This window comes from Choloepus didactylus, chromosome 8, assembly GCF_015220235.1.
Source record: "Choloepus didactylus isolate mChoDid1 chromosome 8, mChoDid1.pri, whole genome shotgun sequence".
Taxonomy (NCBI): Eukaryota; Metazoa; Chordata; class Mammalia; order Pilosa; family Megalonychidae; genus Choloepus; species Choloepus didactylus.
In genome coordinates this window covers 90,622,818-90,641,527 of record NC_051314.1, presented here as the reverse complement: position 1 = coordinate 90,641,527, position 18,710 = coordinate 90,622,818, and the positions used below count along the sequence as shown (strand labels likewise).

Below are 18,710 nucleotides of genomic sequence, written 5' to 3'. Positions count from 1 at the left end.
AAAAACTAAGAGGAAAAAATACCTCCTAATGCATTCTCTTAAGCCATATTACCTTAGTACCAAAGCCAAATAAAGACATCACAAGAGAAGAAAGTTACAGACAACTTTCCCTTATGAATATAAATATTAATTCCTCAACAAAATACTGGCAAATTGAAAAATAATCATATTTAAATTATACTCCACGACCAAGCAGAATCTATCCCAGGAATGCTAGGCTCATTAAACATAAGACAATCAATGTGATATGACACAAATACAGAGGAAAAAAATGCACATAATCATCTCAACTGTCACATAAAAGGCATTTGACAAAATCTAGCATCCATTCAGGATAAAAACCCTCAGAAAACTAGGAATAGAATGGAACTTCATCAACATGATAAGGGTATACATGAAAAACCCACAGCTAACAGCACACTTAATAGTGGATGAATGAAAGTGTTCCCATAAGATCAGGAAGAAGGAAGCCCACTTTAACATTTACCACAGCTATTCAACTTTCTAATGGAACTTCCAGCCAGAGCAATTAGGCAAGAAAAAGATGTAACAGTCATCCAAATTGGAAAGGAACAAATAAAACCATTTCTATTTGCTGATGACACAATCCTGTATCAAGAAAATCCAAAGAATCCATAAAAAAACTATTAGAGCTAATAAACTAATGCAGCCAAGATTCAGGGTATCAGATTAACACACAAGATTATGTGTCTATACACCAGCAATGAACAATCTGAAAAGGAAATTAAGAAGACAGTTCCATTCTGTCTAGAAGTAAATATCTAGATGTAAATTTAACCAAGGAGATGAAAGACGTGTACACTGAAAACTACAAAACACTGCTGAAAATTTTAAAAGATATAGCATGTATTCTACTATTCTAGCATGTATTCTATTATTAAAAAAAAAAAAAAAGAAAAAGAAAACTTAAAAAGAGCAAGTAAATGGCAAGATATCCTTTGTTCATGGACTGGGAGATTGATATTTTTAAGATGTTGATTCTATACAAAGCGATCTTACAGATTCAACACAATCCCTATCAAAATTCCAGCAATCCTTTTTTACATAAATGGAAAAGTCAATGCCCAAATCAATATGGAATTGCAAGATGCTCTGAATAGCCAAAACCATCGTGAAACATAACAAAGTTGGAGGTCTCACACACCCTGACTTCAAAACTCCGTAGTCAAAACAGGGTGGAACTGGCTTAAGGCTACACATAAACACCTATGGAATAGAATAAAGAGTCCAGAAATAAACTCAAATTTATGGAAAACTAATTTTCTACAACAGTGCCAGTTACAGTAACAGGGGATACAATAGTCTCTTTAACAAATGGTGCCGAGAAACTGGCTGTCTAAATGCAAGAAACAAACAAACAACTAAACTCCTACCTTGCATCATATACAAAAATTAACTCAAAATGAAGAAAGAACTGAAATATAAAAGCTGAAACCATTAAAGTCTTAGAAGAAAACATACAGGAAAGCTTCATGACCTTAGAATTGGCAATGATTTCATAGACATAACAATGAAAGCAGGCACAACAAAAGGAAAAATAGGTTAAATGGACTTCAAAATTAAAAACTTTTGTGCACTAAGAGGCATTAAAAAAGTGAAAAGGCAACCGATAGAATGGGATGAGATAGCTGCATATCACATATTTGATAAAGGTTTAATATTCAGAATAAATAAGAACAACTCAAAAATAGACAAACATCCCAATTTAAAAAGGGGCAAAGGCCTTGAATAGACGTTCTACAAAGATATACAAATGGCGAATAAGTGCAAGAAAAGATGCTTAAAATAACGAACCTTTAGGGAAACACAAATCTAAACCACAATGATCTACCATTTCACACCCACTAGAACGGCTAATATTTTAAAAATGGAGAACTCCAAGTGTTAAAGAGGGTGTGGAGAAACAGGATCACTCATTCAGGGCTGATAGGAATGTAAAACAGTACAGCTGCTGTGGAAAACAGTTTGGCAATTCCACAAAAATTTAACAGAGTATTACCAAATGATCCGGCAATCTCACTTCTAGGTATATACCCAAAAAGAACTGAAAGCAGGGACACGAACAGATACTTGCACAACATTGTTCAAAGCGTCATTATTCACAATAGCCAAAAGGTGGTAACAACCCAGGTAATCATCAACAATGAATGGATAAACAAAATGTGGTATATACATATATACAATAGACTATTATTCAGTTATAAAAAGAAATGAAGTTCCGATACATGCCAAAACATGGATGAATCTTGAAAACGTTATGGTAACTGAAACAAAAGGACAAACACTGTATGATTCACTTATACGAAATATCTAGAATAAGTAAAATCATAAGAGACAGAAAGGAGATTAGCAGTAAACAGGTGCAGAGGGAGAGGGGGAGGGGAATGGAAGTTATTGATGAATGGGGTACACAGTTTGGGTTTGGGGTGATGTAAAAGTTTTGGTAATAGACGGTGGTGATGGTAATGCAACATGGTGAATATAATTAATACAGAAAACTGTACCCTTAAAACAGTTAAAATGAGAAATGTTATATATATGACCACAATAAAAATTTAAAAACCAACTGCATAGCAGAAGATGAGAAACAGTATATAGAAGAATGATTTAGAGGTTTCAGTGGATTTGAAGTTCAAAATGAGCGAGCATTAAAACTATTAAAAAAAAATTAATCTGCGTTTCTGGTTGACCAAGATGGTGATGTAAGACCCTCCAGAGTGCCACTGCCTCACAGAATCTTTGAACAGCTAGCAAAAACTGATAGAATCATCCTTCTCAAAAGTCCAGAAAACGTTTAAGGGTTGCAGTAAATGGACGAGTGCTTAATCAAGAACACAAGGCTTTAAAATCAGTAGGAGAGGCTCAGGGTGCTTTTGCTGGCCCCTTCTCCAGGCCCTCCTTGGCGAGGTGCAGAGCTGGCCTATGCGCCCAGTGTGGATCCCTGATACCAGTTTCAGAGGGAGCAAAGTGGCTCCTGAGCACAAGATGGGAGCATGTATCTGGGGCCGAATCTGTCAGGTGGTAGCCTGAGGGACTTGCCGTCCCAGAACTTGCACTGCATGTAGAAAGCTGTTCAGAGAGTTCTCCTAAGAAAGCTGTGGGGCAGTGGGAAAGCAGTCAAGTCATGCTGCCTGGAGAAAGAGATCGCTGGCTGTAGGACCCTACAGTGCAGTGCCTCATCCATGAGGAAACAGTTTCCTAGGGAAGAGAATACATCTGTAACCATGAAAACAGGTTAATTCCTAGGGTCATAAGTGCATGCCCTAAACATGCAGAAAGGATCAGGGAGGCTTGCATACTTTGGCCTGGAGTTATTCTCATACAACCCAGTGTGTGCACAAGCCCTGAAGGAGAGCACTTGCACAGGTCAATCTGCAAAGATTGGGGAAGGTTTTTTGTTTTTTTCTTCCTTTTCCTTTTATTTTAGGTTCTGGCATTGAAGGACAACTGAGTCCTGACACTAGTTGGACACAAGCTTATGAAACAGATGCCACAGCATCTAAATTTCAGTGATAATTCATTAATATTTCAAAATGTCTAGTTGTCAACAAAAGTTCAAAAAACATACAAAGATATCCTGAAAAAGAAGAATGAAGAGGGAAGTCTTACACTCTCTGACTTTAAAGCTTATAATAAAGCCACGGTGGTCACAGCATGGTACTGGTACAAAGATACACGTATTGATCAATGGAACTGAACTGAGATTTCAGAAACAGATCCTCAGATCTTTGGTCAATTGATTTTTGACAAGGCCCCCAAATTCACTTAACTGGTACAGAATAGTCTCTTCAATAAATAGTGCTGGGAAAAATGCATATCCATATACAAAGGAATGAAAAAGGATCCCTACCTCACACCCTATACAAAAATTAACTCAAAGTAGATTGTTTTAATCAGGGTTCTCTAGGGAAACAGAACCAACAGGAGATATCTGTAAATATGAGATTTTATAGAAGTGTCTCACTCAACTGTGGGGATGCATGAGTCCAAATTCCATAGGGCAGGCAGTGAGCTGGCAACTCCTATGAATGCCTTCGATGAACTCCCCAGGAGAAGCTGGTTAGCTGAGAAGAAATGAAAGTTCTCTCTTCTCCTTTAGAAGTCTTCAACTGATTGGATTAAATCCAGCTGATTGTATTCTCTCATAGCAGAAGAAACTCCCTTAATTGATCATAGATGTAATCAGCCACAGATACAATAAATTGATTGATGATTTAATAAACCAGCCTTCTGTTTTATTAACCAGTCACAAAATGTCTTTGCAGTAACGGTTAGGCCAGTGTTTCCTTGACTAGACAACCAGGCACCATTACCTGGCTAAGCTGACACATGAACCTAACCATCACATGGATCAAAGACCTAAATATAAGAGCGTAAAACTCCTAGTAGAAAATATAAGGAAACATCTTCAAGACTCAGTGATAGGACGAAGCTTCTTAGACCTTACCCAAAGCACAATCAATGAAAGAAAAAACAAATAAATGGGAAATACCCAAGACTGAACATATCTGTGCTTCAGAAGACTTCGTCAAAAGCGTGAAAAGGCAACCAACTCAATGGGAGAGAATACTGGGTAACCATATATCTGATAAGAGTTTGATATCCAGTATATCTAAAGAAATTCTACAACTCAACGATAAAAGGACAAATAACCCAATTATAAAATGGGCAAAAGATATGAATAAATATTTCTCCAAAGAGGAAATACAAGTGGCTAAAAAGCAAATGAAAAGATGTTCATCTTTATGAATTATTAGGGAAACGCAAATCAAAACTACAATGAGTTATCTCACACTTTTAAGAATGGCTGCTATTAAACAAAAGCAGGAAACTACAACTGTTGGAGAGGATGTTTTGAGAAACAGGAACACTTATTCACTGCTGATGGGAGTGTAAAATGGTACGGCCACCATGGAAAACAGTTTGGCAGTTCCTCAGAAAACTAAATATTGAGTTGACATATGACCTGGCAATTCTGCTACTCAGTATATACCCAGAAGATCTGATAGCAGGGACACAAACAGACATTGGTACACCAATGTTCATAGTAGCATTATTTACAATCGCCAAAAGATGGAAACAATCCAAATGCCCATCAACAGATGAATGGATAAACAAAAAGTGGTGTATACATATAATGGAATATTATGCAGCAGTAAGAAGAAATGAGGTACTGAAGCATGTGAAAACATGGATGAATCTTGAGGACACAATGCTGAGTGAAAATAAGTCAGACACAAAAGGACCAATATTGTCTGATTTCACTAATATGAACTAACCAGACTATGCAAACTCAGAATCTTAAAATGTAGAATATAGGATACCTAGAAATAGGCAGAAGTTAGAGAAGGGGAAGTGGTAACATAATATGTTCAGAATGTGGAAAAAGGTTGAACTTAAAATGTTTGGAAATAGATATGGTGTGAGGGTAGCTCCTTAGTGGAGAATAGTGCTGTGTTGTAGGTGATTTTGTTTCAAAGGGATGTTTAGCGTCATGTATGTCACTGATTAACACTACAAATTTAAATAACTACTTATGAACTGGTCAAACGTACGACACTGGTACAAAAGAGTTAATAATGGAGTGTCATGTTGGGGGAAATACCTGTTGCAAGCTACAGACTATAATTAACAGTAATGCCTTAAAATTTTTTCATCAACAGTAACTGGTGTACCACACCATTACTAGGGGTCAATAACGGGGAGATAAGGGATATGGGGTGTTTTGAGTTTTCTTTTGTGTGTGTCTACCTGATAATTTTCTTTTTGGAGTAATGAAAATGGTCTAAAAGTGGGTGTGATGATGATTATACAAATAAATGATGATACTGTGAGATACTGATTGTATAATTTGATGGATTATGTAATAAATGAATATATCTCAATAAAATCTTTAAAAAAAAAAATCCCTACAAAGAAACAGGAATGGGTAGAGGCAAAGAAGAAGATTAAAGCATTCGAAATCATCAATGACTAGGACCAGCCCTGGGACAACCAAACACAAATTATAAAACAGAACCAAACAGAAATGAAGACCACAGAAACAGAAATTAAAAATTCCTTAGAGAGAGGTTCAACAGCAGATTGGAGCTGGAAGAAAGAATCAATAAACTTGAAGGTAAGACAACAGCAATCACTCAAAGGAGCAGAAAGAAGAAAGAATGAAGAAAAGTGAACAAAGCCTGAGGAACATGTGGGACACTATCAAGCATACCAATATATACACTGTGGGAGTACCAGAAGAAGGAAAAAGAGAGAAAAGAGAAGAGAAAATATTCAAGGAAATAGCTGAAAAGCTCCAAAGTTTAATGATAGAAATCATTATACACATCCAAGATTCTCAATGAACTCCAAAAGGATAAGCCCAAATAGACCCACACAATAACATAGACTGTTGAATGCCAAAGACAGAGAATTCTGAAAGCTGTAAGAAAGAAGCAATATGTCATGCTCAAGAGTCTCAACAGGATTGTGTCAGTTTCTCACTGGAAACCATGGAGGCAAGAAGGCAGTAGTATGACATTTATTAAAGCGCTGAAACCAAAAAACTTGCCACCCAAGAATTCTATATCAGGAAAAATTGTCTTTTGAAAATGGGGCAGAGATTGAAACATTTCCAGATAAACAAAAGCTGAGGGAGTTTACCACAACTAGACCTGCAACGTACATTTCCAGATAAACAAAAGCTGAGGGAGTTTACCACAACTAGACCTGCAACGTTAAAGGGAGGTTTACAGAATGAAAGGAAAGAGAAATAGACAACAGGTTGAATCCACATGAAGAAATAAAGATCTCCATTGAGCATAATGACTTGGGTTAATATAAATATAAACATCAGAAAACATGCAAGCTCACAGAGACAGAATTAGAGTACAGATTGCCATGGGTGGGGAAATGGGGAGATAACACATAATGGGTATAGGGTTTCTGTTTGGGGAGACGGGAAACTTTTAGTAATGGAAGGTGGTGAGAGTATTACAATACTGTAAAGGTGATTAATCCCATTGAATGGTATCTTTGGGAGTTGTGGAAACAGGAAAGTTTGTACTGAAATAAGTTCACACAAGTAAAAAAGAAAAAAGAAAGAAAAGCAACTAAAGAGACAATGATAATTAATGCAATACATGAAGAAGTTTGTACTGTAAATAAGTTCACACAAGTAAAAAAGAAAAAAGAAAGAAAAGCAACTAAAGAGACAATGATAATTAATGCAATACATGAACCTAGATGGGATCTAGCAAGGGAGGAGAAGACTCAAAGAGACGCTAATGGGGTATATGAAAAACTTGAAATATAGACCATAAGCTTTGTGTCAATGTTAAACTGCTTAAACTTGAAAACTGTACTTAAGGTGGTTACATAAGTGAATATCCTTGTTCTTAGGAAACAAACATGGCAATATTAAGTGTTCAAAAAACATAATGTACACAACCTACATTCAAGTGTTTAGAAAACGGACAGAACAGATAGATGGAGAGACTGATAAAGTGGCACAGAAAAGGTGGCAAAAAGCGGAGGATATGAGGATCTGGGTATCTGGGGGAATAGAGGTATGTAAGATTTTTCTGTACAGGGTTTGTATTATTTTTGTAACTGCCCTTTAAGTTTGAGAGTATTTCAAAACAAAAAGTTAAAAAAATAAAGAGAATCAATGAAACCAAAAGATGGTTTGTTGAAAGATCAATAAAATTGAGAAATCTTTAGTTACAGTGACTAAGAAAAAGAGAACATGCAAGTAACTAAAATCAAAAACGAAAGGGGGAAAGACATAACCACCAACCCCACAGAAATAAAAAGGAGTATGAACAACGTACGCCAACAAATTAGATAACCCAGATGAAACAAATTCCTAGAAATGCGCAAACTACATACACTGACTTGAGAAGAAATAGATCTTAACAGACCAATAACAAGTAAAAAGATTGCATCAGTCATCAAAAACCTCCCAACAGAGAAAGGCCAAACCAAATGGCTTCATTATGAATTTTACCAAACATTCCAAGAAAAATTAACACCTATTCTATACAAAATCTTCCAAAAAATTGAAGAGGCGGTAAGGCTTCCTAACTCATTTATAATCCCAATCAAAATTCCAACGATCTTCTTTGCTGAAATGGAAAAGCCAATCACCAAATTTATATGGAAGGGTAAGGGACTCTGCATAGCCAAAGCCATCTTGAAAAAGAAGTTGGAGGACTCACACCTCCTGATTGAAAAACGTAATACAAAGCCACAGTAATTAAAACAGCATGGTACTGGCACAAGGACAGACATATAGGTCAGTGGTATCAAACTGAGAGTTCAGAAATCAACCCTCACATTTATGGCCAACTGATTTTTGAAAAGATGCCAAGGCCACCCAAAGGGGGAAAGAACAGTCTCTTTGACAAATGGTGCTGGGAAAACTGGATGTCTGTGTGCAAAAGAATGAAGGCGGACCCCTACCTCAAAACATATACAAAAATCTACTCAAAATGGATCACAGATCTACAGGTAAGAACAGAACAATCAAACTCCTAGAAGAAATGTAGGAAAGCATCTTCAGGACCTTGTGTTAGGCAATGGTTTCTAAGACTTTACCCCCAAAGCACAAGCAACAAAAGAAAAAAAGATAAATGGGACATCACCAAAATTAAAAACTTTTAGGCATCAAAGGACTTAATCACGAAAATAAAAGACAACCTACTCAATGGGAGAAAATATTTGGAAACCACGTATCTGGTAAGAGTGTAATACCCAGAATATATAAAGAAATCATACAAATTCAACAATAAAAAGACAACCCATTTTAAAAATGAACAGAAGATTTGAATAGACATTTCTCCAAAAAGATACATAGATCACCAAAAATTTGAGCAAAGATGCTTAATGCCATTAGCTATTAGCAAATGCAAATCAAAATCACAATGAGATACCATTTCACACCCAATAGAATGGCTACTATTAAAATAAAAAAAAAAAGGACAATTACAAATGTTGGAGACAATGTGGAGAAATAGGAACACTCATTCATTGCTGGTGGCAATGCAAAATGGTGCAGCCACTGTGGAAGACAGTTTGGTAGTTCCTCAGAAAGTATAGAATTACCGTATAACCCAGCAATCCCACTTCTGCGTATATACCCAAAAGAAGTGAAAGCAGGAACTTGAGCACATATTTGCACACTGATGTTCATAGTGGCATTATTCACAATTGCAAGAAGATGGAAGCAACTGAAGTGTCCATCAACCAATGAACACTTGTTGTATATACACACAATGGAATATTATTCACCCATAAAAAGGAACAGTTCTGACACCCGTGAAAATATGGATGAACCTTGAAGAAATCAGGTTAAGTGAACTAAGCAAAACACAAAAGGATATGAAATAATTAGAATAAGCAAATTCATGGATATGAAATAATTAGAATAAGCAAATTCACAGAGTCAGAATCTCGAATATAGGTTACAGGGGCTGAGAATGGGGTAGGGAATGGGGAATTAATGCTAAATTATACAGAAGTTCTATTTGGGTTGATAGTTTTTGGTAATGGATAGCGGTGACTTTAGCACACAACACTGTGAACATAATTAAAAGCACTGAATTATAAACCTGAATGTGGTTAAAAGGGGAAATTTTAAGCTGCATACGTTACTAAATAAAAAATTAAAAATAAACAGGACTGTACAACACGGTGAACCCTACTGTAATTAATAGCGCAATTACAAAAATGTTCTTTCATGAATTGCAACAAATACAACACACTAATGTAACATGTTAATAATACGGTGGTGTATGGGAACTCTGTATTTTATCCATGATTTTTCTATAAACCTACAACTTCTCTAATTAAAAAAAAAATGAATGAATGACCTATTTCTGAGGGCAATGGGATGTGGGTACAATTTATTGTGAATGTAAAACATTTTGACAGAGTACCTTATGCCTTCAAATATGAAGACACATAGGCAGCTGAGTCAAACAAATAATGGAAACATTTTGTTAAACGAGATGGAAGCACAAGAAAATCACATTTTAGCAAATAGGAAAAAAAAAATGAAAACAAAGTAACAGAATTAGACAAAAAAATCTACTCTAACAAATAAGCTGATCATACTACCTAAGAAAGCAATTTAGAAAAAGTATACAAAAAGAAGCCTAAACATGCCAGAACTTCAGCAACCTACCAGTACTTAAATTACTTCCTGAACCCCAGTTCTTAAGTATCCTACTATAAGTTTTTACTCCATGAAGTAAAAATAAATACTCCTGCTATGAATGGAAAGACAGAAGTTCTCAGCAAACAGTAACTATAAAAACAAAGAAACAAATGGAAATTTTAAAACTGAAAAATACAGTATCTGAAATAAGGGCCCAATAGCAGAATGGAAATGCAAAGGAAAGAGTCAATGAATGTGAAGACAGAGCAATAGAAATGATCTAATCTGAAGGACAGAGAAACAAATTATTGAAATATATAAAGAGCCTCAGGGTCCTGTAGACAACATCAAAAGGTCTATTCATGTCACTGGAGTCCCAGAAAGGGAGGAGAAAGAGATAGGTCCTGAAAAAAATACGTACTTGAAAGAATAATGTCCAAAAAACCCTCAAACTTGGTGAAAGGCAAAAATTTAGAAATTCAAAAAGCTCAATGAACTGCAAAGAGAATAAACCAAAAGAAAGCCATGACCAGACACATCATAATCAAACTTGGAAGTACAAAGATAAAGAAAAAAACTTTTTACATAGCCAGAGAAATATGATACACAAGGAAAATTACAATTCAAATCATCAGAAATTTCTCATCAAAAACAATGGTGTCCAGAAGACAGCAAAATATCTTTAAAATCCTAAAAGAACAATTAATCCAGAATTCTATATTTAGTAAAAAAACAAAAAACAAAAACAAAAACAAAAATCCATTAGAAATATAAGTGGAAACGACATTCCACTTTCAGCTAACAGACTTTATCTCTAGCAGGCTACTTTAAAAGATAGGCTAAAGGAAGTTCTTAGGGCTGAAGAGAAACGATACCAGAGGGAAACTTGGAATTTCACTAATAAAAAACAAGAAAAATAGCTAAGAGGTGGGCATACATCAAAGACTCTTTTCCTCAAAAGAGTTCTTTAAAACATGTAAAGTTACATAATTGTGGGGGTTTTCATTACATGCATGTGTAATACAAATGCCAATTATAACATAAAGGTCACTGGGGAAGTTGTAAGACTTCTATATTTTTTTAAGTAGTAAACTATTAACTCAAAGTAAACTGTAAAAATTTGCATATATTTATTATAATCCCTAGAGCAGCACTGTCCAATATAAATAACAATAACTGCCATGTATGCAACTTTAAATTTTCTAGTTGATCCACATTAAAAAAGTTAAAACAGATAAAATTTAGTATATTTAGTATTAATATATTCATGTTACTTTCATACAGCTGATATTCAGTATGTTCAAATTATTATAATTTCAACATGTAATCAATTATATATAATAAGACAGTTCACTTTCTTTTCGTGGTAGTAAGGCTTTGAAATTCAGTGTGTATTTTACACTTACAAAACATCTCTATTAAAACTAGCTACTTTTCAAGTGTTCAACAGCCACATATGTGGTTACCGGCTATTCTACTGGACCTCACACAGCCCCAGAGCAACTACTAAAAAATAATTCAAAGAAAGATAGCCAAAAAGCCAACAGGTAGATAAATTAAAAATGAAATGCAAAATAAATTCACCTAATCCAAAAGAAAGCAGGGAAGGGTAACAGAGAAGCATCTCACAACAATTATATTAACTATAAATAATCTAAACACAGCAATTAAGAGATTATCAGATTGGATTTTAAAAAACCCAACTATATGCTGCCTCCAAGAAATTCACTTTAAATATAAAGACATAGTTAAAAGTAAAAGTACAGAAAAATATATGCCATGCAAACAAAAATCAGAGAAAGTTGGAGTGGCTATATTAGATCTAATATATTTTAAACTTCTTTTAAGAATTTAATTGGATTTGTTTCCCCTTCACATGCAGTTTTAATTTTATTTAGTTCCGTGGCAGTTTTGAAATAAGGCTATATTCTGCTCCATGCATCTTTCCATATTACTCATGTTGATGTCCAACAGGACATATACAACAATTCTTAAGAAATATGGCCTATTGCATTAAAGCTGTCCTTTCTGAAGGCTTTTCTATAATAAATACATAGTTTTCAGGTGGATGATAGTTTACAAATTTTTTTAAAAAAACAATTTTTAAAAGAAACAATTTTCTTGACAAGCCATCTTAGTATATAAAATTGTTACAAGTATATGTACATTTGTCCATGTACATCCCAGACAATTTTCAAAGCACTGTTGCCTTGGCTGCTATCTTTAATGTTTATATTTTTGTTTTTGTTTACTTTAAACTATTGAACAACTACCATGGTCAGGATATTGATTGTGGCAGTGGAACACAAAGACAGACTAAAATCCTATACCCCTTCCCGGTGCAAAGAATGCAAGTGGAGAAATAGGATACAAAAGATGAACAACGAGATAGCACATATTAAGTGCCAAATGTGAGGTAAAGTAAGAAGTTCCAAAGAAATTCATAGGAGAGCAACTGCTGGGTAATGACAGTACAGAAAAAAGAATTAAAGTGCAAATAGGTAATACATGCAGATGTTGAGAAATCTTTCAGGACTAGCTAGAGAATTCATTTAGGAGAAGAATCATTAAGGGCAGAGAAATAAATATGGACCAGAATGTAAAAGCTCTTGGATCCCAAGCTAAGACTTAAGTCATATTTTGTAAAGAAGAGCATCACTAAGAAGTCTACCTCTCTCCCATTTATCTATTTTGAGAGTGGTTTCTGAGATTTTTAAATTAGGAGTTTTGAGATTATTGTAGTAGCAAAAAGGGGTGAAAAGAAAGTATGGAAAACTAGTATAGAAACCCAAAAGAACAGTGGGGAACAGTAAGGAGGGCCTTAACAAGACTAACCCCCCAAGGGCAGGGACCATGTTTCATCCCCAGAAGAAAAAGAGTTATCAACTGGCACATTCCCTAACAGACACACAGATATTAACAAACCTGGAGCACAGGACTGTAAGTAGGGAGAGTGCCTACTTTCATTAGGCAATATACTAAATACTTTGGTATGTCTTTCCACATTTAATTCTCACAATGCCATACCATGGCACATTTTAAAAATTAAAATAAGTGAAGAAACATACACCAATTAAGCAACCTATAAAAGGTGAAAATCAGTATTATCAGACAACCAGAATTCAAAGTAAGGTATGACTGAATTCAAAGTGTACATAACAAAAACTGAACTAATCTATACCTTGTCAAAATTAAGATAAAAGGATGCTCCTAAAGACTGTCTGAGAATTCTAGGGCAAAAGGGAAAATGAGGAAAATTAGTCTTATTCCTAATGGAGACATGAGAGTCTCGAAGAGGATGTAAATTTAAAAGGTGAAAATGTATTTGATCACTAAGTTTCACTAAAATTTTTGATGTAATAATTTTTTATAAAAATGTTAACTGCAATTTTTAAAAGAACATGACTTATGCTGTTATTCTGTTTGTACTCTCCTAAAATGAAATCTAAAAAGTAACTGGAAGAAGACAGTAAAATTTCCTATAAGTAGTCCAAAAGCCATTAGGTGGCTTACAAAGCAAAGCAGGCATCTATGTGGTGGCCCAAATAGGGTGAAGAGGACATCTTTGTGGAGACAGACCAGCATGGGGTATTGGAGCCCAAGTGGGATGAGAAAGGTGTCCATGTATGAGACTGTGGGAGGAGTAAGGGGGGAGACCAGAGTAAGGTACTAGGGCCCTAGCAGGATGTTGAGAGTATCCTAGCATGGGATGTCCAAGAAGTGTAGAGTGAGAAGTGAGTTCAGGTACAAGGAGTCAGAAACCAAGCTGGGTGTAAAAGACATCCATGCTGAAGTGGGAATAACAGTAGTAACTGGAAAATGGTTACATGCAGGGGGAATTGATCAAATAAGTAAGCATATTAAGGAAAATGGGAGCCAGGTTTCTAACTGTAAGAGAAGAGAGTTATAAATGTAGAAAGAGAAAACTAGAACAACCCTGAGGATTGAAATCAGAGAAATCAGTATGAACTCATGTTTTTTAATACAGAAAAGATATAGAAAGAAATACAGCACCCAAATCTTAATTTCTATACACCCTTCTCCACTAAAGGAAACCACTCCTTGGAAGAATGGTTGATTTCAGGGCTATGGCAGGGAAAGTACAAGGTGAGCTTGGAATATTTTCTTGTGCCAAAAAGCAAAGAAGGGCTCAAAGGAAATAGGAAGAACACAGAAACTAGCTTGAAGGGGCTTTCAGAACTAGGACAATATTAGCAAGCTTGATAAGAAATGGGCTATTCACACAGTCTCAAAATATCACTTGACAAAATACTTATGAATTAGGAAGGGAAAAAGAATAACCACAGTAAAGAAATCTGGGAGACATTACCTTAAGTGATCAAAGTACACATCATCAGCAATGAGACAAACAGAAATTGTATGCCACTTGATGGGATACAATAGGAAGAACACAGCACCATTACTGTGACATTCCCACAAAAGAAAATGCTCCCTGAGGAAAGATCAGGTAAACCCAAATTTACAAAAAACTAACCTGTAATTTTCTTATGTGTCAAAGTCAAGACAAGGAAGGAAACAGAGAAATTGTTCTAGACTGAAAGACTAAAAAGACATTACAACCAAAGGCAATGCATAATTCTGAACTGGATCACAGGAGATACTGGCAAAACTTGAACGAGATCTGAGGATTAAATGGCAGTAATACAGCAATGTTAATTTCTTAATTATCATGGTTATATTATAATTATGAAGAAGCAAGTCCTTATTTGGAGTGATGAGACATCATCTCTGCAATTTACACCCAAATTGTTCAGGAAGAAAAGTGCTTTGTACTGTATTTTGAAGTTTTCTAAAGTTTGAGATCACTTTAAAAATAAAAAAAATCACCTGCAAAATTCATTTACAGCATCTAAAACGGGCAGATTTCAAATATAAAAACATGAGCTTTATTATTTATGGGCTTTTTAATGATTTTTGATCTATATCTGTGCTATCCAATACTGTAACTGCTGTTCAGTTCCTCAGTTGCACTAGCCACATTTAAATGCTCAACAGTCACATGTTGCTAGCAACTACTGTATTGGGCGGCACAGATACCATCTCAGAAGGCTCTACTTCACAGCACTGATCTAGAGGTTGGGAAGCTAAGTGACATAATGAATAATTAAAGGCCAAAGATGGACCCAGGTGCAGAAACTTATCAAGTTATTTAACTTCTCTTGAATCTTGGGCTCGTTTTCTGTAAAATGGACTAATATACCCAACATTACAAGGCTACTGAAAAGGGCAAATGAAAATTAACTAAAATGTCCAGAATAGAGTGGCTGGCAGATGGTAAATATTCAGTAAACATCAGATTTCTTCTCTAAATGTGGGTGGATGATTTCTCGAACCTGAATCTTAGTACGTTTGATCTAGTTAAACAATTATAGGAACATCAGTTTGATGTCCTGTCTGCTCTCAAGGCTAATGAACTCCATGTTGTTAGGTCCAATGAAAAATTTTTTAGTTCTTCCTTTATTTGCCTCTGATCAATACCCTACCCTACCAACCACTCTCTCTTTGAAACTCTCTTCCTTTGGTTTCTGTAGTACCACACTCACCTCCAACCTCTGACCTTTTCACAGTATTCTCTGGGTACTCATGTTCCCCAACAAACTTTTTTATGTTACAAGTCCTGTGGTTCCATCCTACGGTCTCTTATTTTTTCCAAGTTATATGCCCTCCCCTAAGCAACTTCACCCATATCTATAGCCTCAACTATCTATATAGGTGATTTTAATTTTCTATTTCCAGCTCATACCTCTCTTCTGAATTTTAGAACTATATATAAAATTGCCTACAGAAATTTCCACCTGAAGGTTCCAAAGGCACCTCAAATACAATTATGTCAGAACCAAAAGAACCTTTGTCCTTATTTGGCACCACACAGGTATACAACCTAGGTTATACAACCCAGGTGTATAACCTAGGAGTCAACTTTGAAATTTCTCTCTTCCTTATCTTCAAACCATCAATTGAGGCCTGTGGATCTCAAATTCCATTCACTATTGCCCATCACCAAAGTTCTCATCCTACTTCAAGCTATCTTCATCTTTCCTGGACTATTGCAAAAACCTCCTAACTGCTCTTCCCACATCCACTCTTGCTGCCCATCCCTTGCTTCAATACACTTTATTACCATCCTAGTTCTGCTTTCTGGAACTACCAAAATATAAGTCTATTTATATTAGCTTTCAATTATAATGGGCTTTCAAATGACAACATTTTAATAACAAGAAAGGTATGCACTCTATTCTTAGCTAGGCATTCTTAGTTCCTTCTATATTCTGAAAAATGGCAGTTTCTAGGTCACACACAGTCACAGTCTTTGAAAAATGTGGACCCCTGAACTGAACATGTGTATTCACATAATAAGTAAAGCAGATACAGGACTGGGAAGTTTATGCAACAGACTGAGACCTGCATTGTTTAAAGTTTCAAATCACAACTACAATGTTTCATGTTTATGGCTGAAATCATGTTAATTCATTAAATAGATACTAGGTGCCTACTATGTACCAGGCATTATTCAGGTGTCTGGGGACAAAACAGTGACCAAACCCAGCAAACCCCATTCTCACGAAACTTACATTAGAGTGGGGAATAAACACACTAAACTTAAGTTAGTAAAGTATACAATAGGTTAGAAAAATTTAAGGACTGTGGAGAAAAATCTGGCAGAGTAATGAAGGACAGGAAATGTAGAGGGAAGGGCTGCTATTTTAGTCAGGGAAGACCTCAGTACCAGAGAAGTGTGGCCGGAGTGAGGATGAGATGAAGTCAGACAAGAAAGACTCAAATCTTTCAAGTTTTCGTAGACCACAGTAAGGACTACGGATTTTACTAAAACTAGAAGGGAAGCCATTTGAAAAAAAAGTAACATGAATGGATATATTTTATCAGGATGACTCTGACTGTTGAGTGTTCAAGACCAGCTAGACAAAAGATCAAATTATGAGCTGTATTAAGAAACTATCTTGCAATGAGAGATGATGGTGGTATTTTTACATTTTATATTGAATTTGAATTGTCTAAGTACTAAGAATTCATAAAGCCATAACTAAAAACAAAAACAAAACAAACCAAAAACGAAGACAATGCAAAGATGAGTCTTTGGAACAGTAAGAGAATGATACCAGGTATTTAAACTCTGGGTTCTGCTTAATGCTGCTGATACTTAATTTTTTTTCAGTGGCAAGACAAGGTGCAAGGCTATTAGGACATAATTAAGAACTTGGGTTCTAAGTTTCTTTATTTCACTGGGCAAGGCTAAGTCAAGAACCAATTTACATTAAAAGAGCAAATGATGACTGAGCTTTCTAAAGCAAAATTACAATAAAAATTACTCAAGGGCTGACTTTCATTTTATTATTTTAACCTACTGCCCTCTTTAAGGTTTTACAACTATTTCTCACTGATGTAACCAAAAAATTAAGCAGACAGGTAGAATAATATTGTTTTCTTATTAACAGAAAATCATCAACAGCATCATGTAATTGCACCAATTCATCCTATCTCTGCTGATTAACAGCACAGCTTTTCAAGAAAATTACCTAAGGTTGTGTCAGTGTCCAAAGGATGATAGGAAAGCTGAGTGACCCCTGAAGTGTTCCAATTTTAATCCACGGGCCCCATTACCACCACACAAAGATATTACAGAAAAAATATTCCACTTAAAATTTTTCCTTGACACACATTTCAGGCAGCATATTTAGGAGCAATTTTCCATTTTCTTCTACAGTTTTCTTCCCACTTTGTACACTGAAGAATGTCTTTACAGTATACACATACAAGTAAGAGAAAGCAAACATTCAAATCTAATCCCACTGAAGAGTGAAAACGTACTCAAAATTCTCAGGCAAAATTGTAAAAATGTGAAAATATAAAATTGAAAAATTAATATATTTACAAAAAATATTACAGCTAAAATGCAGCTACAATAAGAACTGCTAATTTTTAAAAACTCATATTGAATAAACACTACACAAATTCAGATTATTTTTGATAGAAATCCAAAAACAATTTCAAAATTTCATTTGTTCTGCCCCAAAATAAAAGCCCCACAAACTTTCTGCTGCAGCCTTTAACCAACAGAAAATACTCAGATGACTGAGACAACTGCCAAGCAGGAAAAAGCACTGGTCAGGAAAGAAACTGACTACAAACTCAAATTTTAATACAATTGCCAATAAAATACAAAAGCACCAGTTGTTCGAGAAAACATTTGACATTCTGCTTGCCGAGGTAGTCATATGCATGAATTAAATAATTTCTTTTAAAATGAGAAAATAATGCATCTATCACTATGCTTTTTTCCCAAAATTCGCAACACAAAGTGATAGGGTCTTGACAGTATTGGGGAAAACTGAAGAACAGCATGCACTACCCAAAGTATTACATTAAAAACTTTTTAGTCAGCTTTGCTTAAATATTTTAGTTCACTCGTAGCATTATGAGGGTATTAGTCAAAATGTATACAAAATGAATGAAAAGCGCTTAGCTCGCAGACCCTATGTAATACGGTACAGAACATACTAGGGGTATT

At 35.3% G+C, this 18,710-nt stretch overlaps 1 protein-coding gene across 2 annotated transcripts in view; it reads right to left on the bottom strand.

Moving 5' to 3' along the window:
• The window catches only part of SCAF11 (SR-related CTD associated factor 11), a 90,141-nt gene that overhangs the window by 70,333 nt on the left and 1,098 nt on the right, over positions 1-18,710 (bottom strand). The gene's annotated exons all lie outside the window — the stretch shown is intronic.